The sequence below is a fragment of the Rhinopithecus roxellana genome, chromosome 7, assembly GCF_007565055.1.
Source record: "Rhinopithecus roxellana isolate Shanxi Qingling chromosome 7, ASM756505v1, whole genome shotgun sequence".
NCBI classification, from domain to species: Eukaryota; Metazoa; Chordata; class Mammalia; order Primates; family Cercopithecidae; genus Rhinopithecus; species Rhinopithecus roxellana.
In genome coordinates this window covers 20,693,281-20,717,898 of record NC_044555.1, presented here as the reverse complement: position 1 = coordinate 20,717,898, position 24,618 = coordinate 20,693,281, and the positions used below count along the sequence as shown (strand labels likewise).

Here is a 24,618-nt window from a genome sequence, read left to right as displayed (position 1 = left end):
GGGAATTTGTTAGGAAGGGTCTTTCTCTCCCTCCTGGTTATGAAACCTCCTCTTTTCTTTTCTTTTCTTGTCTTTTTTTCTTTTTTCTTTTCTTTTCTTTTCTCTTTTCTTCTTTTTTTTGAGTCAGGCTGCAGTGTAGTGGTGTGATCTGGGCTCACTGCAACCTTCACCTCCCAGGCTCAACTGATTCTCGTGCATTGTCCTCCTGAGTAACTGGAATTACAGGCGTGCGCCACTACACCTGGATAATTTTTGTAGTTTTTAGTAGAGATATGGTTTCACCCAGTTAGCCAGGCTGGTCTTAAACTCCTGACCTCAAGTGATCTGCCCACCTCGGCCTCCCAAAGTGCTGGAATTAGAGTCGTGAGCCAACATGCCCAGCCAACTGGCTTTGCTTGATATGTCAGTTTTCATAAGCAATCTAAGTATGATTGTTAAAATGAATAAATGAGGTAAATGTGAGATACATGCTTATAAAGTGAACTTTTCATGTAATTTGAAATCTTTTTTCTCTTGCTCTTACCATATGAAGATGAAATATTAAAGTTATGTTATGTTAGATTAAGTAATAGGTACTCACTAAATGCCGGGATCATTTCCAACTAAGAAAATAACAGATACAAATCGCTGAACATAAGTACAAGTTTGTTCTTGGCCCTTAAGTTTTATAAAAGAGAAAACGTATTTGGATCTGTTAATAAAATGCCCTGTTCCACATTGAAAATTGTTCTATAAAATATTTTTAAAGATTATAAAATATATATTCATGAGATGTTAATATATAACAATTCCCAACTACTTCCTAGGTTTTTACTAAAAATTAAGGTTACTAAAAATTAAAAGTTCTTAGTATATATAATTCTATATACAAAATGTAAAAAAATAATTTTTATATGACAAAATTTTGTGTGGTCTGACAATACATTTTTATCCTAAAATAAAATGATTGGTTGTGTTAATATAAAAAATAGTCGCCGGGCGCGGTGGCTCAAGCCTGTAATCCCAGCACTTTGGGAGGCCGGGACGGGCGGATCACGAGGTCACAAGATCGAGACCATCCTGGCTAACACGGTGAAACCCCGTCTCTACTAAAAAATACAAAAAAACAAGCCGGGCGAGGTGGGGGGCGCCTGTAGTCCCAGCTACTCGGGAGGCTGAGGCAGGAGAATGGCCTAAACCCTGGAGGCAGAGCTTGCAGTGAGCTGAGATCCGGCCACTGCACTCCAGCCTGGGCAACAGAGCGAGACTCCGTCTCAAAAAAAAAAAAAAAAAAAAAAAAAGTCTGTGGCCATACCACCCAGAATGTGCCAAATCTTGTCTAATCTCAGAAGTTAAATAGGGTCAGGCTTGGTTAGTACTTGGAATGGAGTCCAATATAAAAATGAAAATTTATATGGCTAAGACTGGGGGTAAGAAAATGACAGAATGTCGGCTGGGCGCGGTGGCTCACGCCTGTAATCCCAGCACTTTGGGAGGCCGAGGTGGGTGGATCACAAGGTCAGGAGATCGAGACCATCCTGGCTAACATGGTGAAACCCCGTCTCCACTTAAAAAAATACAAAAAATTAGCCGGGTGTGGTGGCGGGCGCCTGTGGTCCCGGCTACTCGGGAGGCTGAGGCAGGAGAGTAGCGTGGGTCTGGGGGGCGGAGCTTGCAGTGAGCCGAGATCGAGCCACTGCACTCCAGCCTGGGCGACAGAGTGAGACTTCGCCTCAAAAAAATAAAAATGACAGAATGTCTAAGCAAGTTGCTGAGGGTTTATGAAGGATGAGCCTTGGGAAGGAAGTCTTATATATGATGAGATAGGTTGGGATGGAAAAGAAATTGTTTATCAGTTTTTCTAAAAATTGAACATTAGTGTCAAGGGTGCACTGAAGCAGGGCGAGTCTGCTCCTCTAGGTTTCAAATAGGTTTTTTTTTTTTTTAACATGTTGATCTGTTTTTCTTTACCTTTTAAATAATCAGTCTATAATAACAGAGATTTCGCATTTTAAGAAAGGTTCTTAACTGTATTTGTTAAGTTTCTGTTTTTGTTTTCTAAGATGGAGTCTCGTTCTGTCGCCCAGGCTGGAGTGCAGTGGTGTGATCCAGCCAGTGCAGTGAGCAAGGTTGCTCACTGCAACCTCCACCTCCTGGGTTCAAGCGATTTTCCTGTCTCAGCCTCCCAAGTAGCTGGGATTACAGGAGCCCACCACCATGACTGGCTTACTTTTGTATTTTCAGTAGAGACGGGGTTTCACCATGTTGGCCAGGCTGGTGTCCAACTCACGACCTGAAGTGATCTGCCTGCCTTGGCATCCCAAAGTGCTGGGATTATAGGCATAAGCCAACGCACCCAGCTGTAATTAGCAATAGTATAATAAATTTAGTTTGTACAATAGTTTTGATCCAAGATCCCAAGCCTAGAGGCCACCAACTAAACAAATCAAAAGACTGTGGGGAAAGTGAATGAGACCACTTATAGTCTTTGAGTAGCATTTTAGGACTGGGTTGAATTAAAGCAGAGTGCCAACTCTATAAAAGGGAGCACTAGGTGAAGTAAAGGATTTGGGGATCAGGTTCTGTCAAGTGAAAAATGTAGACATTAAGTGGGTAAGAGTCTCATTATGATATGAAGACTTATTCTGGTGTCTTGGGAAAAGCTGTCTACAGTGTGGACACATGAACTTCTCATCCTGATTTGTTGTTGGAATGTCTCTGCTTATGGCATTGGACGGTTTGGTGAACTTTTTGTGTGGTGCATACATCAGGCATGAGACTTGTTCCTTAAAATTTATACAGTTTTATCTTATAGGACTTGTAAAGCAAAAATAAAATCCTAAACCCCTGCATCCCTGCAACCATCTGAGTGGACTTCTTCCTCAGCCAAGGCTCTTTTAAAATTGAGCCTGAGAGATGGTTTCAGGCCATGACAGGAAGTGGGGGTCAGACATGCCTCATTATACCTCTCTGACATCAACATCAACACAGACTTGAAGTCTGATAAGAAACATATTACGGATGGGCGCGGTGGCTCACAACTGTAATCCTAGTACTTTGGGAGGCTGAGGCAGGGGGATCACCTGAGGTCAGGAGTTTCAGACCAGCCTGACCAATATGGTGACACCCTGTTTCTACTAAAAATACGAAAATTAGCTGGGTGCGGTGGCAGGCGCCTGTAATCCCAGCTACTCAGGAGGCTGAGACAGGAGAATCACTTGAACCTGGGAGGCAGAGGTTGCAGTGAGCTGAGATCTCACCACTGTATTCTGGCTTGGGCAACAGAATGAGATGCCATCTGAAGAAATAAAAAAAGAAACATGTTAACAACCTGTTCTCTCTGTAGCCTGGTACCTGAAGGCTTCCTCTGCAAGGAAGAACTTGGGGCTCTGCAATCCTTTATCTTAACCTTGGCATTCCTTTCTGTTGATCCTAGGGTTTTGTTTTATTTTGTTTTGAGACGGAGTCTGTCTCTTTCGCCCAGGCTGGAGTGCAATGGCGTGATCTCCGCTCACTGTAACCTCCGTCTTCCAGGTTCAAGCAATTCTCATGCCTCGGAGTAGCTGGGACCACAGGCGCAGGCCACCGCACACAGTGAATTTTTTGTCCTTTTAATTGAGATGGGGTTTTACCATGCTGCTCAGGCTGGTCTTGAACTCCTGGCCTCAAGTGATCTCCCTGCCTCGGCCTCCCAAAGTGCTGGGATTCCAGGTGTGAGCCAACACGCCAGGCCTATAATTAGGTTTCTGATTGCTTAGGAAACTGAGCTTTGGAAAGGTTATGTTTTTAAGTCCATGTAACTTTCTGTATTGTTGTTGAAGTCTGTTGACTATCAATCTGGTTAAATGAGTGACTATTTTCTTTTTTCCCTTTTTCTTTTCTTTCTTTTAGAATTTATTTTTGGCCTGTGACACAGCCCTCAGGAGGTCCTGAGAACATGTGCCCCTAAATGAGTGACTCTTATTTCACAGTGACCCGTGATCCTATTTTGAACAAATGTTTTGAGCCTTTAAACATCTTTGACAAACTTCCCCCAAATCAAATTCTGTTTTAATTTATCTGTTGCTATTGAACAAACTAAGCAAATACTAATTTAAGTCTTTTTAACCTGAAATTGACTTTGAGATTTACCAGTGAGGCTCCTGGAGAGCCTCAAAGAATGTGTCTCTCATTAGGCTTATTTGATATGTTAGATTATATGAAAAGCAATGTCAAATAATAAAATAATACTAATTGCTGTTTACACTTATGTAGCTATGATATTGGTGTTAATGTTATATGTTTACACTTACATAGATATGTTATTGATGTTAATGTTTATATGATCTGAAGATCATATATAATTTACAGAGGTCTGATGATCCTGGTGTGATGCTATCAGTCATGATTCTGGTTATCTTAAAATGCTCTATATAATAGAAATATCTGAACTTTCATGTCAAATATTGAACTTTCATCAGATTTTAATCATCTCTATTTTAAGTTTTTTCATCTACAGTGCTGATTCTTCTCTAAAGCATCTAGAATCAGATTCATTAAAAAGATTCTAACAAGTACTGTTGAATATAGATTTCTAATATCTTTCAGATCAATGAACTAAATAATTTTTTTTCAAAACTCTGACAGAAACTGATGGGTTCATGCAACTGATCATCAAGATCAAGCAGAACAAAAATTAATTACATGAAGCTAAATAACTGATAAAGTTAATGTATTTTTGACCTTTATTTAAAACTTTATTTGCTCTTTGGCTGGGTGCGGTGGCTTATAGCTGTAATCCCAGCACTTTGGGAGGCTGAGACAGGAGAATCCCATGAGTGCAGGAGTTCAAGACTGACCTGGGAAACATAGGAGACCCAGTTTCTAAAAAAAAATTAAGACAATAAAAACTTTCTTTTTAATTAAATGTTTTGTTTTCCACATATAAGAAAATTTTCTGGTGGGGTGGGGTTGTTCACTTTGGAAAGCCAAGGAGGGAGGATCGCTTGAGCCTAGGAGTTCAAGACCACTCTGGGCAACATGGCAAAACCCCGCCTCTACAAAAAATACAAAAAAAATTAACTGGGCAAAGTGGCACACGCCTGTGGTCCCAGCAACTTGGGAGGCCGAGGTGGGAGGATCAGTTGAGCTGAAAGGCAGAGGTTGCAGGGAGCTGTGTTTGCACCACTGCACTCCAGCCTGTGCAACAGGGCACAAACCTTTCTCAAAAAAAAAAAAAAAAAAAAAAAAAAGAAAGAAAATAAAAAAAGAAAATTTTCTCTGTTAAAGTATCTATAGTTTATAACAATTTGGTTAAGTATGCTTTTGTAAACTAAGATGGAAATGTTTGCTTTCTCTTTCTTCTGGATTCCTCCAGAATTCGAAAGCCATTTGTAAATATTCTTATGGCAATATGGTTATTTACACAGGTCCAGTAAAAGCCTGCTCTTGGTGCCTCATTCAATTCCAACATGGCAAAAATCTCCAGCCCTACAGAGACAGAGCAGTGCATCAATTCCCCAATTTCTGTTTTCCAGAAATAGGCTGGAAAGCATGGTTACAACAGCATTCACCCCAAGATGGAGTTCCCAAGCTTCATGAATACGGACCTAGCTGCCTTCACAAAGAACCAGAAGCGCCCCAGTGTCCTTGAACACATGGTGAAGAAACTGGATCTCACTAGTGATGGGCAGTTAGATTTCCAAAAATTTCTGCATCTGATGGATGGTATGACTGTGGCTTACCATGACTCTTTTCTCAAGGCTGCCCATTTCAAGAAGTGGATCTGAGGATCCCTTGGGCCTGGCTTCCAAGCCACCCCCTTTCCTTGCAGCCTTGCCATCACCATCTACTCACAGCCCACATGTCCCCTGGGCCCAGTACACCTACCACCTCATGCAGGCCCTGCATGCAGGTAGTAATAAAACCATACTTCTCTTCTCTTTTCCTTTATTTAGTTATTTTTTTGAGATGGGGTTCTCCTTATGTTGGGCAGGCTGGTTTTGAACTCCTGGGCTCAAGTGGCTTCCCAAAGTTCCGGGAATACAGGTGTGAGCCATTGAACCTGGCCCACTTTTTTTTTTTTTTTAAGCACACACACACACACACACACAACCACTAAAAAAGCAACAACAACAACAAAGCACCTCTGCTCTCTCTTTATAGAGGGATACAACTGAAAACATTGGTTATAGGGCTGGGCAAAGTGGCTTGCGCCTGTAATCCCAGCACTTTGGGAGGCTGAGGCAAGTGGATCACTTGCAGTTGGGAGTTTGAGACCAACCTGGGCAACATGGTAAAACCACATGTCTACTAAAAATACAAAGTTAGCCAGGCTTGGTGGCACACGCCTGTAATCCTGGCTACTCAGGAAGCTGAGGCAGGAGAATTGGTTGAACCCAAGAGGCGGAGGCTGCAGTGAGCTGAGATCTCACCACTGCACATCAGCCTGGGCGACAGATCAAGACCCTGTCTCAAAAAGAAAAAAATAATGAAACATTGGTTATATTACGAAGGCTTTCATCAAAATGCAAGGAATGGCTAACTTCAAGTATTTTTAGCTTTACAGTGAGTAAATAAAAACGGTCACTTTCTGGCAGGCCCAGGAACCTTGAGAATGTAGGTGAAATCTAAAGTCCGCCTTGGTTTCACTTTCTATCCTCAAGAGGTTTTTAAATCTGAGATTCCTAAGTGATCAATATATAGAGAAAAATTATGTTGTTAAAGAAAAGTTCTAATAGAACAGTTATTAGATTGTGGCTGTCTGCATTGTTTCGAGGTCTTGGTTTTTTGTTTGTTTGTATTTGAGACAGAATCTCTCTGTCACCAGGCTGGAGTGCAGTGGTGCGATCTTGGCTCACTGCAACCTGCACCTCCCCTGTTTAAACGATTCTCCTGCCTCAGCCTCCAGAGTAGCTGGGACTACAGGCGCACGCCACCATGCCCAGTTAATTTTTGTATTTTTAGTAGAAATGGGGTTTCACCATGTTGGCCAGGATGGTCTTGATCTCTTGACCTCATGATCCACTCACCTCAGCCTCCGAAAGTACTGGGATTACAGGCATGAGCCACTGCGCCCAGCCGAGTTCTTGTTATCTACATATAGAATGGACTAATTCCAACCTTTCCCCATAAAATTACTAAAAACTGATTCTGCTCTGTTCCTGAAGCCTGCTGATGAAAAGAGTTAAATTCTGGAAAACATTTGAAGAAATTTATTCTGAGCCAAATAGGAGTGACCATAGCCCATGACGCGGCCTCAGGAGGTCCTGAGTTGCCCAAGGAGGTAGGGGTGCAGCTTGGTTTTATGCATTTTTTGGAGACTCAATCAAACACATTTAAGAAATACATTGGTTTGGTCCAGAAAGGCAGGACAACTCAAAGCAGGGGCTTCCAGCTTATGGGTAGATTTAAACATTTTCTGCTTGACAATTGGTTAGGTTTATCTAAAAACTTGGGATGGGCCAGACATGGTGGCTCACGCCTATAATCCCAGCACTTTGGGAGGCCAAGGTAGGCAGATCACCTGAGGTCAGGAGTTTGAGCCTAGCCTGCCCAACATGGTGAAACCTGGTCTCTATGAAAAATACAAAAAAATTAGCCAGATGTGGTGGCAGGTGCCTGTAATCCCAGCTACTCTGGATGCTGAGACAGGAGAACAGCTTGAACTCGGGAGATGGAGGTTGCAGTGAGTCGATATTGCACCACTGCACCCCAGCCGGGGCAAGAAGAGCGAAACTCCATCTCAAAAAAAAAAAAAAAAAAAAAAAAAAAATTTTTGTTTTCATCTTATTGTAATCCTGATAATTGCTTTGCTTTGCATCTTACTATGGACTTGTTGGATATCTAGGTGGCTGTAAACTACCCAGAGAAAGATAGAAACAGCAGTGGAGATAATTAGAAAATTGTAGTGTTACTATAAAAGAGTAACGAAAGGGGGAAATTGTAAGGGTAACTAAATATAAATTGAGTTTTTCCTCTTGCCAAAAGGGAAAGAGAGACCTTCCCCCATTTCACTTTCCTTAGAGTATTTCCTTGAGAAAATTTGTATTTGTAAATTCTTCCTTTGATATGTAAGCCTCTGTCCACCCTAGAACCCAGGAATGTCTTGAACTTGAACTCCAGGCCTCAAGTGATCCTCCAGCCTCAGCCTACCAAAGTGTTGGGATTACAGGCCTGAGCCACCACGCCCGGCCCCTGGAAATGTCTTTCTTCAAGACCTTGGAGCCATCTTTGAAATGTGAACGTTGAGGGAGATGATGTCCCTGTCTCCCTGTCACCAGGGGAGTTTAGCCTAGGTGCCTAGCTCCAACTTGTAAGCACCTGCTTGTCATAGAGATATGAGCTTTATTTTTCCTCAGATAAAGGCAACTAACTAACACAGATGGGTACTCCAGTTACTCGGTGAATTTAGGACTTGCCTTGGAGCATTAGTTTTCACCCTTGGCTGCTGCTGTACAACCAGGCAAAGTAGCTACATGCCTGGACTTTCTGACTTCTGCTACCACTTTTGTTTGTTTGTTTGTTCGTTTTTTAGATAGAGTCTTGCTCTGTCACTCAGGCTGAAGTGCAGTGGTGTGATCTCAGCTCACTGCAACCTCTGCCTCCCAGGTCAAGTGATTCTCCTACCTCAGTCTCCCAAGTAGCTGGGATTACAGGCGTGCACCACCATGCCCAGCTAATTTTTGTATTGTTGGTAGAGAAGGGGTTTCACCATGCTGCCCAGGCTGGTCTCAAATTCCTAACCTCATTCTCCACCTGCTTCGGCCTTCCAAAGTTTTGGGATTACAGGTGTGAGCCACCATGCCTGGCCTCTGCTACCACTTTTGGATTGTATGAAACACTACACTTCCAAGTGTGGGATCTGGCTTCCCAGACAGTTGCGAAAGGGACAGGTGATGCAATCTAGAAGCGTGGGGAAGTTCGTGCCTGTGGGGTAAATTTTGATCAATAAGAAAAGGAACTGGGAATGAGAGCCAGGTATGTAAATTCCCTCTCCTCTCCTCTCCCCATGCACCGTTTCAAGCATGGTTTCTCAGTATAGTCTGTCTAGAGGTGTCCTGTATAGCCCAAAGCCTGTTTCCTTGGGAACCTGAGCTAAAGCAATGGGCATTCAAACACTGAAGACAGTGTTGGAGTACCCAGACTTGGGCAGAGGAAAATTATCACAATAAGGAAATGGACAATTTGAAGATTTGGAATAGAGGGAAGGACTAGAAGAACCAGTAGTAGAATAGCTTATGAGTAAAATTTTTGGAGAAAAAGGCAGTTCTGTTGATTTTTGCAGTGAACTGCTCAGCTCTGTAAAAAAAAAAAAAACAAAAACAAAAAAAAAAAAAAACAAAAAAAGCACATATATCCTTTCTTTCCATCAGTCTCCCCTATGAAATCTTCCATACAGTATCCTTTTATAACTATCTATTGCCTGTGAGGTGAATTTTCTTTTTTTCTTTTTCTTTTTTATTTAGACATAGGGTCTCTGTCTCCCGGGCTGGAGTGCAGCGGCACGATCTCAGCTCACTGTAATCTCTGCCTCCTGAGTTCAAGTGATCCTCCTGCCTCAGTTGCCCTAGTAGGTGGGAATACAGGCACCCACCACCAATGCCCAGCTATATATACATATATATACACACATATATATACATATATACATACACACACACACACATATATATATATTTTGTATTTTTAGTAGAGATGGGGTTTCACTATCTTGGCCATGCTGGTCTCGAACTCTTGTCCTCAAGTGATCCACCCGCCTTGGACTACCAAAGTGCTGGGATTGTAGGCGTAAACCACTGCGCTCAGCTTGCCACTTTCCTTTTGGAGAATAAAACAGATTGAGTCTTGTGCCAAAATGCAGAGGAAGCTGCACCCAGACAGGTAATAAAATATTATGTACAATCATAGGTAGGTTTTCTACATACCACTAATAACCATTTAGAAAACCAAATTGAGAAAAATTAAACTTATATAGTGACAAAAGTACATAAAATATCTAAAACCAGATGATTGGAGCAAGATAGAAGATAGATCCCGTGCCCCACTCAACATTCCATTGAACTGGGAAGAAAATGTTTTCAAGGATCAATTCTTAACAGTAGAGGAAAATAGGAAAACAGGTCAGTGGTCCACCAGAAATATTGAGGCATTCCTGGGAGATAGAGTAGATGGGATCGGACTGATAGAGAAACCCAAGTAGAAAAGACCACAGCTCAAATCACTGTAGGAATGAGATGCTGTTTGTTTTTTGAGATAGAGACTTACTCTGTCACCCAGGCTGGAGTTCAGTGGCGTGATCTTGGCTCCCTGCACTCTCTGTGTCCCGGATTCAAGGGATTCTCCTGCCTCAGCCCCTGCAGTAACTGGGATTCACAGGGGCCTGCCACCACGGCCGGCTAATTTTTGTACTTTTAGTAGAGACAGGGCTTTCGCCATGTTGGCCAGGCTGGTCTCGAGCTCCTGACCTTAAGTGATCTACCTGCCTCAGCCTCCAAAAGTGCTGGCATCACGGTGTGAGTCACCGCGCCCGGCCAGGAGATGCTCTTTGTAATACCTCTGAAAAACTCCACACTCTGAATCAAAAAAACACGGAGCTGGAAAGGGCCTTAGGATAGTCATCAGGTAGGTTAATTTAAAAGTTCATTTAAAACATCTAAATCAGCCAGATTCCCCTCCAACACCACAGACAGATTGGCTGGCAGTAGCCACTTTTGCCTCTAAGATGAAACTCTGATAATTGTTCATTAAAGAAAGTGAAGGCCTGGCAAGGTGTCTCACACTTGTCATCCCAGCACATTGAGAGGCTGAAGCAGGAGGATTGCTGAGGCCAGGAGATCGAGACCAGCCTGGGAAACATAGTGGACACCCGCTCTAGAAAAAGTACAAAAACTAGCTGGGTATGGTGGCGTGTGCCTGTACTTCCAGCTAGTTTGGAAGCGGAAGTGGGAGAATCCCTTGAGCCTGGGAGATCGAGGCTGCAGTGAGCTGGACTTGCATCACCGCACTGCAGCCTGGGTGACAGAGTGAGATCCTGTCTCAAAAAACCACAAAAGTAGTGTATCATGACTTGGTGTAAATTCAACCCTTCACAGTAATAATGAAGGAGAGAAACACATTTGTGGAGAGGGGACCATGTTCACTCATTATCTACACATGATAGACAGAGAGTCAGGAGCTTTATACACCCAAGGAACTTAAGGAAAAATGTTCCCTGTCATGACTCAGAATCTTCCAGCCACCCTTCCTTGCACCTGTCTGGAAGGCTGGGGGACCCAACTTATGGATCCCATTTTCCCAGGGAGAAAGAAAAATCAAACCCTTCAGTATCTCTCTTGGGGCATCCTCTCCTCTATTTGCATGGAGGATAAGGCACTCAATATCTAGTAGCCGAATGTTACATTTGTGTAATACAGAACCATATTGGGATAAAATAGAATTTGCTTCCTCTGAGACACAGGTAGAGGTACGTCCACACTGACCTGGGTGGCAGCCACGTCTTCCTGCAGTGCCAGGCAGGGCATGCTCACAGATCTGGGGAACTTCTGCTGCTCCTGGAGCCCCACAACTTCCTTCCTGGCACCCTCTTCCTCTGGTGGTTGTGACAGCCCAAACTTGGCCTTGGGTCTCCCAGCTTCTTTGCCTGACCCTCTTCTGCCCACCCTGCATATCTCTGTCTCCCACTGTCCCTGCTGTGACTATGATTGCCTCTCCATCCTTGCACTCTCTCTCTCCTAGCACTCCTTGTCTTGGGTAAATGAACCCACAGCCTCTACATTGTGATTGGGGGCAGAACCCGGGACTTGTTCAATTCTCCCTCCGTCCATCATACACACCTGTCCTCCTTAATGTTTCTAGAGTCAGTGAGCTCCAAACTCAGCTTCTCCTGCACCTGCCAGCTGTAGGACCGGTGACAAGACACCTACCATCTTGTCTGGGACTCTGTCTCTCATCTATCATATAGGCATAATGATGATAGTGTCCTCCTTCCAAGGCTGGGGAGAACCAGGAGGCCAAGGTGATGGGCTACGGATGGTCAAAACAGCTCTGATCCTGCCTCTACCTGGGGCTGGTGTTTCAAGCCTGTTGTGTGTGAATGGAGCCTTAATGTCTTCATTCACACACAATGATTTGTTCTAAAACAGACACCCCTCTGCCCTTCCCTTCCCCACAACAGTTTCACCTCTGCACCGTGCAGTGGTACCTGTGAGAAAGAACTGACCCATTTCAAATCATCGTCCTCACCCCAATCCCAAGGCCCTTGGTTGGTGAGACCCTTGATGGGCAGTCTCATGCTTCTGTCCAGGGGACTTTCCCACTGTTGCTTCCCTGCATGGAGACTAAGTGGACTCTTCTATTCCCTGTCTATCACAGGGTCTACAGTGCACGCATCTTCCTCATTCCTCCACGTTTCCCAGATGAGGATTTCATCTGTGTCTCCTCCCACATACTCCCAAATGGACCGTCCCAGCCCTAGAACTTGAAAATCGTTCAGAGCGCGAAGGCCAAGATGCCCAACCAACCACTTGCTGCAGAATCCTGCTCCAGGACTGAAGCGTATGGTCTCTATCAAAATAAAAACTGGAGGCCAGGCAAGGAGGTTCATGCTTGTAATCCCAGCACTTTAGGAGGCCAAGGTGGGAGGATTGCTTGAGTCCAGGACTTCGAGACTAGCCTGGGTAACATAGTGAGACTCTCTAGGCAAAACCTAAAAAAAATTAGTAGATCGTGATGGTACGTGCCTGTAGTCACAGCTACTCTGGAGGCTGAGGTGGGAGGATTGCTTGAGTCCAGGAGTTCAAGGCTGCATTGAGCTATGTTCATTCCCCTGCACTCCAGCCTGGACAGAGCAAGACCCTGTCTCTAGAACAAACAAACAAATAACCAACCAACCAAACAAACAAACCCAACAACTGGAAACATCCTCCTCTAGAATGGTAGTCAGGAACATCTGTCTGCCTTGTTCCCTGATGTCTCTCCAGCACCTAGAACAGCGCTCAGCACCAGTTCGCTCTCATTAAGTTTTTGTTGAATAAATGACTCTTTTGACGCAGCAATTGCACTTCTAAGAATCTATCCTAAAGAAATATTTACACACGTGCACAGAACTGTGTGCACAATAATGAGAGGAACAAACAATTGGGGAACATTTGCAAATGCTTATTAACTGTCAATGATTGATAGAGGGGAATCGGATGAGGGAAGTGCATGCTGAACAGGAAACGGAGTGAGGGGGGCTTGACCAGGATGCATGGCAATGGAGAAAAGCAGATGGGAGATGCTTATAGTGGTACTTGGTGTGTGTGTGTGGGGGGAGTGTAAATGCAGAGGAGAAAATCTGAAATTAAACACTCAGAACTGCCCTCAGTAGTCACATCTGGGGAGAGAGGAGGGTAGTGCTATGCTATGGAGAGAATACCTGAAAATACTTGTTTTCTAAGGTAGGTGCATAGATACACAAATTGAAATATGCGTTAAGTATGTCTTGTTCATCAATGAAAACACTAATATCTAACAGAATGGCACACTGTAGGAAAATACAACGGAAAGGCTAACATTGAACTCTTGCCACACTAAGAAAAATGATGCTCAACTTTGCACTGTTGTGAACACTCGCTTTCACTTGCTATGTACCTGATGACGAGGGGTCCGCAGCCATGCCCATGTTCGTGAAAGGTCACCATGTTCTGCTTCTCATCATGGGCATGTGTCACATCCCTGAGGGTAAGGCAAGAAGAGAGAAGGTAAGTAAGTGGCAGTGAGTTCCCACTGCCTGATAACTCAATCTCAACTCCTCCTGACCTGCAGACCCTGCACACTCCGATTCTGCCCTACCTCAGGACCCACACAGGCCTTCCACGGTTCCTTGAAATGAACCATCTACACATGCCACAGTGACCTCCTCGCCTGGTTTATCCATTCCTAGGCTAGTGGAAGGTGTGGCTTGCATATCAGGGCTGACCTGGGGTTTGGGATCCCACAGCATCCTGGGTAGAGAGGATCCCTGCATATACAGGCAAGGGAGTAGAAAGAGCATGGGAGATCTCATCATTCAGCCTCAATGCTGTACCCTAGAAAATTATGAGAAGGGAATGATTTGGGGAACAAGTGACAAGATGGGCTACCAGTACCATAACAGAATAGCACATCTGCAGGGATGTGGGGGATGAGCCGAAGGTTCACTTACAGAGTTACTCATCATCTTCGTCAGGGTCGCTGATCTCTTCATAAATCACCAGCTGCTTTCTCTCACGCAGTCTGTGGGTCCAGGTTTGTTTCCCCCTTTTGGGTCCTATAATGGGGAAGATTGGAAAATGAGGGTTGGGTAGGCTGGAGAGTGTTAGTCTCTGTTTACTCAAAAAAAGGAGATGCCTCGCTTCTCCCAAGTGCCCATGTGCCTTCTTTATCCAGTTTCTCATTCTCTGGCTTAGAGAGGCTGATATCTTAGACCCATCATTACTATATCTGTTAGAGTAGTCTGTGAAAAATCTCAATGTAATTGAGAGTTTGGTATACAGAAGATTTGGAGAATAGCATTCTAAGAATTCACAAGGTCTATAAAAGGAAGAGCTTCTATAAAATACAAGGGATCCCATATAAGCTTGTAGACAGCTCCTGAGAGAGTAAATGTGAAAACATAGAGAGGGGACAAAACACTGCTGGGAAAGATGGTGTGTGGAGATGAATACAGGGAAGGGAGAGGGAAAGAAATGGTTTGCTGAAATTAATCTAGGCAGCAAAGAAAGCAGTACTAGATACTAGATACTGCATACCACCCTACCGAGGAACGAACACTGAATGTGGAATTAAGTGAGGTGGTACCCATACCAATTCTGGCTACACTGGGATGTGTCACTGACCAACATTGTCAAGCTACATTTACACAGCTTCTTCACTTATGAAATAGTGAAAAATACATGTAAAACAGGCTAAGGGAAAGTCCTCTCTGAGCTTGCAAACACTTTAAATGCAGTAGTAACAAAAGCTAATACTTTTCATGATCCTTCTTTGAATTTGTTCTCCACAATGGCAACCCAACTCACAGATCCCTTTACCCTCTAAACCAGAGTTGAATCTGCGCTTGTGGAATCACTTATTCAGGGGCCTCCGATGGATCCCCTGGGCTGGGACTGAGGCTTCCGGGATGCCCCAGGTGTAAACAAGGCCCTCAAGGGTTTCACAGTAGAAAGGGACCAACAGTCAAGCGATTCCTAAGCGATGCGAGTGGCCCCAGTAACAGAGCAGAGGCCAGCTGGTCCTTCCTGTTGCAAGAGTGGGTGTCTCAGTGGAAGCACCAGCAGGCCCTATGAGGTAAAGCCATAGTGAGCAGTATCTGAACTTCTTAAACAAATGCAAACGTGAATGAGCTTTAAACAGCTTGGAGCTCTGGATTAGACTACCACTGCCACTGAGCCTCAGGAAAATTCTTTAACATCTCTGTACCACGACAGCCTCATGTCATTATTATTTTGCTGATAACTAGGATCTATAACATGAACTATGATTCTTTACTTCCATTTCATGGACCAGGAGTCTGGAGCTCAGAGAACTTAGAAGATTTGCACCAAGTCACAAGGCTTTTGTGTGGATGACAACCGAAATGTATGAGACGTTATTATTCGGAGATAATTATAGAAACATCATCATAGAGGTCTTCTTAAAGATTAAATTCATCCATGTAAACTGTTTAGAATATCTGGCATCTCTATGAAAACAAAGAGGTATTAGGATTACAACTGTTAGTATTATCAAGCCGTCGATGCTACATCAGGTGTTGTGATAGACATGGGGAGAAGGAGGCAGTGAGGGCATTTTTTATATTCTCCCACTCTTACCAGTGTTTGCATCCGTGGAGGGACAAAGGTTCTCTGGCCCTTAAAATTTGAGAGATACTCACCTTTGGGAGGATTCTCTGGAGCTTGCTGAAAGTCATCTGAGGACGTTCAACTGAAAGAGAATACATCAGAATTTTTCTTTGTTCGTAAAGATTTCCAAACTCTAGAGAGACTTCTGTCGCATGAGGGCATTCTGCAGCAGAGGGTTATGAGTCCACTCATTGTTGAGGAGTTATTTGAGATTTGCTTCTGAATTATGTTTAGTCATGGTTGGTGCATTTATCTGTGGCATCAATTCAGAATTTTCCATCTAATTGTTTATCAAATGGGACTAAACCCCATCACAGTCTCATCTTATTCCATTACGTATCTTTTAATTTTTCTCAAATAATTAAATTATTTGGTTGGGAATCTGAACTGTATCCACTCAAGATGTACAACAACTAAAAATCATTTTACACTTGAAATGGGTGAATCTTATGGTATGTGAATTAAGCTGTTAAATGTGTGATGAACCATGGATGATTTAGTCCAGTGGCTCTGAAATATTTTCAGTATAAAGACACTCTTTTAATGTCAAAAACTTGGCAGATACTCAAGCACTGGATTTTCAGACCTCTTATAGTGATGGTGGGAGATGGTAGAATCTGGCCTGTTTAGTTGAGGAGTAATAGGTCTATTGGAGACAGTTTGGATATTCTGACCTTGTCTTATAACTGTGTTTTCAGAGCAGAAGAGCAAGTAAACATATATGTCCCCTTAATAGTCCTGAAATGCACAAAGATCTCTATGCAAGAACCTGTCTTTTTTTCACCCTATGTTATCTCTGCTCACTGAAAAGTGGGAAAGCTCTCTGTGTTGGATGAAGGATCACTCTTTCAAACTCTCTTCCAAGCTCATCACGGAGATTCAGGGTTGTTTGGGAATGAGAAGAGTATTTGGTTTTTGTAAAATAGAGAGAAACAGCGATCTTTATTACATAATATTTTCATTATCCTCTCTCATAAGATACTTATCCAATATCTACATGTTGTTAATCAAACAAACTCTGGAAGTTTTTTGCAGATCTGTGCTTTTAATACATTCTTTTTAAATCTTTTTCACTTGTAACACTTTCTTAACTGTCCTTTCGTTCATTAACAGTGCTTAGCAAGAACAACATGTCCTTTAAAAAAGAAATATTTCAAAAACACAGAAAAGTATGTGGAATACTATTGAGTCCAGTCGCATCTCAACAGTACCCCACAACTATGTTAGGTTTGATTTATTTATTCAGAATGTTAGAAATACTAAAAGCAGGCAGGGAGTGGTAGCTCATACCTGTAATCCCAGCACTGTGGGAGGCTGAGACAGGTGGATCACCTGAGATCAGGAAGTTTGAGACCAGCCTGGCAAACATGCTGAAATCCTGTCTCTACCAAACATACCAAAATTAGCTGGGTGTGGGGGTGGGCGCCTGTAATCCCAGCTACTCAGGAGGCAGGGGCAGGAGAATCACTTGAACCCAGGAAGTGAAGGTTGCAGTGAGCTGAGATTACGCTATAGCACTCCAGCCTGGGTGATAAGAGTCACTCCATAAAAACAAACAAACAAACCACAAAACAAAACAAACAAAAAACCCCCCCCATCAACAAGTCACGGCTGAAGCTGTCTGTGCAGCACTCACCAATCCCTGCCCTCCCTCCTTCTCCATTTACAGTCATTGTTCTCAATTTGATGGCTTTTTATTCGCATTCATGTTTTTATACATTTACCATTTACTTGTTATCCATGAAATATATATTCTTGTTTTGCATGTTTTAGCATTTTATATGAATGGCCTCTGTAGTTAACTTTCTGCAAGCAATTTTTTTTTTTTTTCACTCAGCCCTGATGTGTGTGAGGGAACAAATGCCTGAGGATCTTTCCCAGGTAGCTGAGCTGAAAAGTAGTCGGGCTTGAGGAGGCCCTTTCCATCCCCTTCCCATCTACTCACCCTGATTCCCGCCATTATGGTCATTATCAAAATCATTCCCCTGGAAGTCTGTGGCCCGTTTATTACATACGAAAGTTGGGAGGGTGACCTTGAAACCTAGAAAGAAGCAAAATGTTTATTCTTTAAGAGACAAGCTTAGGCCTGGCATGGTGGCTCATGTCTGTAGTACCAGCACTTTGGGAGGCTGAGGCGGGAGGATAGCTTGAGGTGAGGAGCTCAAGACAAGCCTGGGCAACATAGAGAGATTCTCTTATCTACAAAATATAAAATAAACTAGTTTGGCATGGTGGCACGTGCCTGTAGCCTCAGCTACTCCATAGGCTGAGCAGGAGGATTGTTTGAGCCCAGGAGTTCGAGGCTGCAATGCGCTATGATTGCACTACTGCACTCTAGCCTAGGTGACAGAGTGAGACTCAGACTCAAAAAAAAAAAAAAAAAAAAAAAAGAGAGACAAGCCGAGAGAAGGAAGGTAGGGTGGGTGGTGGTGGGGGTAGGGGGTGCCGGAATGCCACAGAGACAGTTGGACTCATCCGAACAGACGCCTAAGGGAGAGAAACGTGCAGGATCCAGGTATGAGCTCCACTGCGGCCAGTCCCTGCCCTCAGCCCTGACAGGATACAGAAGAGCAGAACATCCAGAAGCTGCCTTGCGATTTTTCCCTGCACAAAAGGAAAATGTGGGGTACTTTCTGCAGCCTAAGAAGTAGCCAAAGCAGGAAAAGGGACGCTCATGTGTCCCCAGACTTGCCTGTACCTAGAACTTTCTGCTACCTAGTTGAGTCATGGCCTCATACTTTCTCTTCATATACACATAGATGATTTTTTCCGAGAATTTATCTTTTCCCACTCTTTCTTAGAGAAGTATTGGGCAATATCATTGAAGGCCTGGAAAATAAAAAGGAATTCTGGCGATGACTCAGCTAGGCATGTCTGCCATTCAGCTGGAGCCACTTCCTGTGTGCTGGATCTGGGAAGTGGGGATGATAATCCGTCCTGGTTGATGCCATGGCTAACTGACAGAACATGGGGGACCTTCCCTAGCTTCTCCCCTGCCACACAGTAGGGCTTTAATGCTGCTGGCTGACTCCCTTCCCACTTTCCAGAATGGAGTGAGAGTCACCAAATGTAGTGCAAGGTCACAGACTTGTCTCCAGGGATGCTAGGTGATGACAGAGTGAAGGTGGGAGGCTCCCAAGGGTCCATATCTCCCCCAAGACCCTGCTCCCTGTCCCCAATATCTCTGTCTTCCCCTCCTCAGAAACCTAGTCACCCCACACTGTTCCCTGGGCTACTACTCTGCAAAGGCGGGCAGATCGCTTGAGTCCGGGATGTCCGGACCAGCCTGGCCAATACAGAGAAACCGTCTCTACTAAAAAAACCAATAATAATAATAATAACAATAATAATAATAATAATAAGCGGGGTGAGGTGGCACATGCCTGTAGTAACGAGGCGGAGGTGACAGGATGGATTGAGCCCAGGAGGAATGATTTGTGTGAGCTTTTTTTTGAGACAGGGTCTTGCTCCACTGCCCAGGGTGGGGTGCAGTAGCGTGATCGTAGTTCACTGCAACCTCTGCCTCCCGGGTTCATGAGATCCACTAGCTGTGTCCTCCAAAATGCTGGGATTACAAGCCTGAGCTACAGCGCCTGGCCCAAATTCCTTAAGTTAATAGAGAGTTCCTAGGAAAAAAATCCCATACCTGAAAAAGTTAGAAACTGACAGGAAGGATTTGAGATGGCGACCTGCCTTATTAAAAGTAGATAACAAATGCACCACGGTGGGGGGAGGGGTAGGAAGAATGGAAAGAGAAAATCAGCACATGCATACTCTGATTTTGGAAGAATGGAAAGAGCGTGGGTACTCTGAACTTAAAGTAGCCAATCCCAGGGGCTGCTTTATTCGGGAAAATCAGTCTCTGTCCCCTCTTCTCCCTCTCCCTGCCATCACCGCTTGGGAAGGTTGTCTCACTGGAGCCTGTACTGATAGACACTACATCAGCTTCGCTTGTCACACCTACTGTTCTGACTTCCAATTGGCCAGATCGAGTTCACTAACTGCCCTGATTGGTCCATCATCCTCGGGCAGTGACATTGCAGAATATTGTCTCCTCCTGCCACTGCGACAAAGTGGGAGGTCCTCAGGCACCATCAGGAGATTTTGATTTCTCTGAAGACCCTCCCTGGATCTTGGGTTAAACATCTGTATACTAGTCTGAACTGTGGGAAGAAATAAATGGTCAATCTGTCGTTTTTCTACTTGAAAGACACAATGTTTTCCAAACTAGCACACTTGCACAGCTTTGCTGGACTTAGTCACAGAGTTCATTCTTCAGTGGCTTCTACATCTGTTGCAACTAAAAAAAACAGTCTAAGGCCCTCTAATCTATGATTACATTTTTGAAAGGGAATCTAAGTATGGTGTGCACAATTACCATTCTTTACCTGTAGTCCTGGAGAGAGGAAAAGATATTTACTTATGGGATGTGGTTGTGGTGTTGGTAAAATCCGCCGTGGCCAATCCTCCTGCCTCGTTCTAGGGACTACAGGCATGCACCACCTCGCCCCCACTAATATTTTTATTTTTGTTTTTTCAGTAGAGACGGTTTTGCTATGTTGACCAGGTTGGTCTCGACCTCCTGGTCTCAAGCCATCCCCCCGGCAGGAAAGGATTTGGGGGTCAGGTTCTGTCAAGTGAAAAATGTAGATATTAAGGGTGTAAGAGTCTCATTATGATATGAAGACTTATTCTGACGTCTTGGGAAAAGCTGTCTACAATGTGGAAACATCAACTTCTCATCCTGATTTGTCATTCGAATGTCTCTGGTTATGGCATTGGACAGTTTGGTGAACTTTTTGTGTGGTCCATACATCCGGCACGACACTTGTTCTTTAAAATTTATGCAGTTTTATCTTATAGGACTTGTAAATCAAAAATAAAATCCTAAGCCCTCTGCCCCCAAGCATCTGAATGCATTTCCTCCTCAGCCAGGGCTCTTTTAAATTTTTTTTTAATTTTTTAATTTTTATTTTTTATTATACTTTAAGTTCTAGGGTACATGTGCATAACGTGCAGGTTTGTTACATATGTATATTTGTGCCATGTTGGTGTGCTGCACCCATCAACTCGTCAGCACCCATCAATTCATCATTTATATCATATACAACTCCCCAATGCAATCCCTCCCCCCTCCCCCATCCTCATGATAGGCCCCGGTGTGTGATGTTCCCCTTCTCGAGTCCAAGTGATCTCATTGTTCAGTTCCCACCTATGAGTGAGAACATGTGGTGTTTGGTTTTCTGTTCTTGTGATAGTTTGCTAAGAATGATGGTTTCCAGCTGCATCCATGTCCCTACAAAGGACGCAAACTCATCCTTTTTTATGGCTGCATAGTATTCCATGGTGTATATGTGCCACATTTTCTTAATCCAGTCTGTCACAGATGGACATTTGGGTTGATTCCAAGTCTTTGCTATTGTGAATAGTGCTGCAATAATTTAATCTGAGAGATGGTTTCAGGCCATGACAGGAAGTAGGGGTCAGGCATGCCTCATTATACCTCTCTGGCATCAACATCAACACAGACTTGAAGTCTGATAAGAAACATGTTGGCCGGGTGCGGTGGCTCATGACTATAATCTCGGCACTTAAGGGGGCCGAGGAGGACGGATCACGAGGTCAGGAGATCAACACCATCCTGGCTAACACAGTGAAACCCCGTCTCTACTAAAAATACAAAAAATTAGCCGGGTGTGGTGGCACACACCTGTAGTCTCAGCTACTCAGGAGGCTCAGGCAGGAAAATCGCCTGAACCCGGGAGCCGGAGGTTTTAGTGAGCGGAGAAGGAGCCACTGCACTGTAGCCTGGTGACATAGTGAGATTCTGTCTCAAAAAAAAAAAAAAAAAAAAAAAAAAAAAAAAAAGGTTACAATCTGTTCTCTCTGAAGCGTAGTAGCTGAAGGCTTCCTCTGTAAATAAGAACTTAAAAAAAACTAAGAACGACTCACTTCACATAATCAACTTTTACAATGATTAAAGCAGAGTCCTGCTTAGCATTGCACAAAAATTCTCCTTTGTGATCCATTCGTTTTACTGCTGTTGACTTTATTGCTTATGCTTTCAGACAGAGACACTCTCCTTTGACCAAACTTGAGTGGAGCTCCTCTGCGTCCTGCTTCTGACTAGGTCCCAACCTCAGGCTCTGTCCTTCATCCAGGGACTCTGCCCATTTAGCCTGTTTCAGCAAAAATCCTGTCAAGTCAGTTTAACCAGAATCCCCTGCACCTGAGATTTCCTTCAAGCAATTTCCCATCTTCTGACCGCCCCCCGCTCCCGCTCCTACTCCTTGACTGCAAATCCCCACTTGTCTTTGGTGGAGTCGAAGTCGATCCTAATATCACTCTCCCATCGCAAGACCCCATTGCAGTGGTCCCTGTACCTATCACAGTAGTCCCGCCTCTGAGTAAATTCGTCCTTACGATCTTTTTTTTTTTTTGCTTTCAGAGACAAAGTCTCACTCTGTCACTCAGGCTGGAGTGCAGTGACCCAATCCTAGCTCACTGCAGCCTCAAACTCCAGAGCCCAAGCAATCTTCCTGCCCCAGCCTCCTGAGCAGCTGGAACTACAGGTATGCACCACCACACCCAGGTTTTTTTTTTTGTTTGTTTGTTTGTTTTCAGTTCTCTACAGACTCAGGAACTTGATATGCCCATCTAATTTTTGTATATTCTGTAGAGATGGGGTTCCGCCACGTTGCCCAGGTTGGTCTTCAATTCCTGGGCTCAACAAATCCTCTTGCCTCGGGCTCCCAATGTGCTGGGATTACAGGCATGAGCCACTGCAGCTGGCCCTTCCTTACAGTCTTTAATAAGTGCAATAAATAGTTGTTTGCTTTAACATTTTCCTGTGTCTTCAATCTCCTGAAGTGTTATATGCCTGACATTGCCTTACTCCACCAAATATAAAAATTCCTTTCTTTTGCTGGGCGCAGTGGCTTACTCCTATAATCCCAGCACGTTGGGAGGCCAAGGCGGGCAGATCACTTCAGGTCAGGAGTTCGAGATCAGCCTGGCCAACATGGAAAAACCCCATCTCCGCTAAAACTACAAAAATTAGCTGAGTGTGGTAGTGTGCGTCTGTAGCTCCAGTTACTCAAGAGGCTGAGGAGAAGAATTGCTAGAAACTGGGAGGCAGATCATGCCACTGCACCCCAGCCTGAGTGACAAAGCGGACTCTGTCTCAAAAAAAAAAAAAAAAAAAAAACCTTTCGTTAAACACTTTGGAGTTATTACACCATTGTATCCTTGCCTCCAGTGTGGTGTTTGAGAGACCCAATGAAGGTTTAAATATTTTTCTTTTGTAAGTAACCTGCTCTTTCTCTCTGATCATTTTAAAAATATTTTTTCTTTGTCTTTCACAATTTTTTATTTCACTGTTCCTGTGTGTGTGTACAATGACCCCTTTAAATCTTAAGACATTTGTCTAAATCTGAGAAATTCTCTTTCATTATTTAAGTACACTCTCCTTTTAATGACTATATTCTGTTCTCATAAGGCTACTATTAACATTTATTCTTCTATCCTCCCTATTAATTAACTTTTCTTTCATTTACTTCATCTCTATCCATTACCGATTACTTTTATGAATTTTTTTTTTTTTTTTTTTTTTTTTTGAGACGGAGTCTCACTCTGTCACCCAGGCTGGACTGCAGTGGTGCAATGTTGGCTCACTGCAAGCTCCGCCTCCCGGGTTCACGCCATTCTCCTGCCTTAGCCTCCTGAGTAGCTGGGACTACAGGCGCCCACCACCACGCCTGGTTAATCGGCCTCCCAAAGTGCTGGGATTACAGGCATAAGCCACCTCATCCAGTCTACTTTTATGAATGCTTTAGACTCATTTCCTCAGGTCAGTAATTGCTTTTTCAACTCTATCCATTTTAATATCCAACCTATTTCACTGAATTATTCATTTGAGCAGTTAATGTTTTCATATCCAATCTATCCAATAGATTTTCTTTTTATTTATTTATTTGAAACAGAGTCTTATTCTTTCGCCCAGGCTGGAGTGCAGTGACTTGATCTTGCTCACTGCAGCTCTGCCTCCTGAGTCCAAGCAATTATCCTGCCTCAGCCCCTTGAGTAGCTGGGACCACAGGCGTGTGAGACTATGCCAGGTGAATTTTGTATTTTTAGTAGAGACGGGGGTTTCACCATGTTGGCCAGGCTAGTCTCGAACTCCTGACCTCAGGTGAGCCACCCATGTCAGCCTCCCAAAGTGCTGGGATTACAGGCGTAAGCCACCGTGCCTGGCCTTTTTTTTTTTCTTTTTTTGACAGTTTCACTATTGTTGCCCAGGCTGAAGTGCAATGGTGTGATCTCACCTCACTGCAACCTCCGCCTCCCAGGTTCAAGTGATTCTCCTGCCCCAGCCTCCTGAGTGGCTGGGGTTACAGGCAGGCACCATGATGCCCAGCTAATTTTGTATTTTTAGTAGAGATGGGGTTTTGCCATGTTGGCCAGGCTGGTTTCAAACTCCTGACCTCAGGTTATCCTCCCGCCTCTGCCTTCCAAAATGCCGGGATTACAGGCGTGAGCCACCATGCCTGGCCTATGCGATAGTTTTTCTATATAACTCTTTGTTCCTGGGAAGATGTGTCAGCCCAGAAACTCCACATGAGTTTCAGGGTTTCTGGATTGAAAGGACTTAGAGTACAGAGCCTCTAGAGCTGAGCTGAGTCAACTCTTCTTTCCAGTCCCTAGCCTATGAGCCCCCAGAGACCCTTACAGGATTTCTGCCTTACAGTGTGGAGGGAATCTACAGGTGCATGATATTGGTTGTAATTGCCCAGCTCAG

At 43.9% G+C, this 24,618-nt stretch overlaps 2 pseudogenes; one reads left to right on the top strand and one right to left on the bottom strand.

Annotated features, from left to right (window-relative positions):
- LOC104681168 overlaps nucleotides 1-19,859 on the bottom strand; it is a 38,633-nt pseudogene extending 18,774 nt beyond the window's left edge.
- On the top strand, nucleotides 5,430-5,747 carry LOC104681163 (annotated as a pseudogene).
- Nucleotides 19,860-24,618: the final 4,759 nt, after the last annotated feature.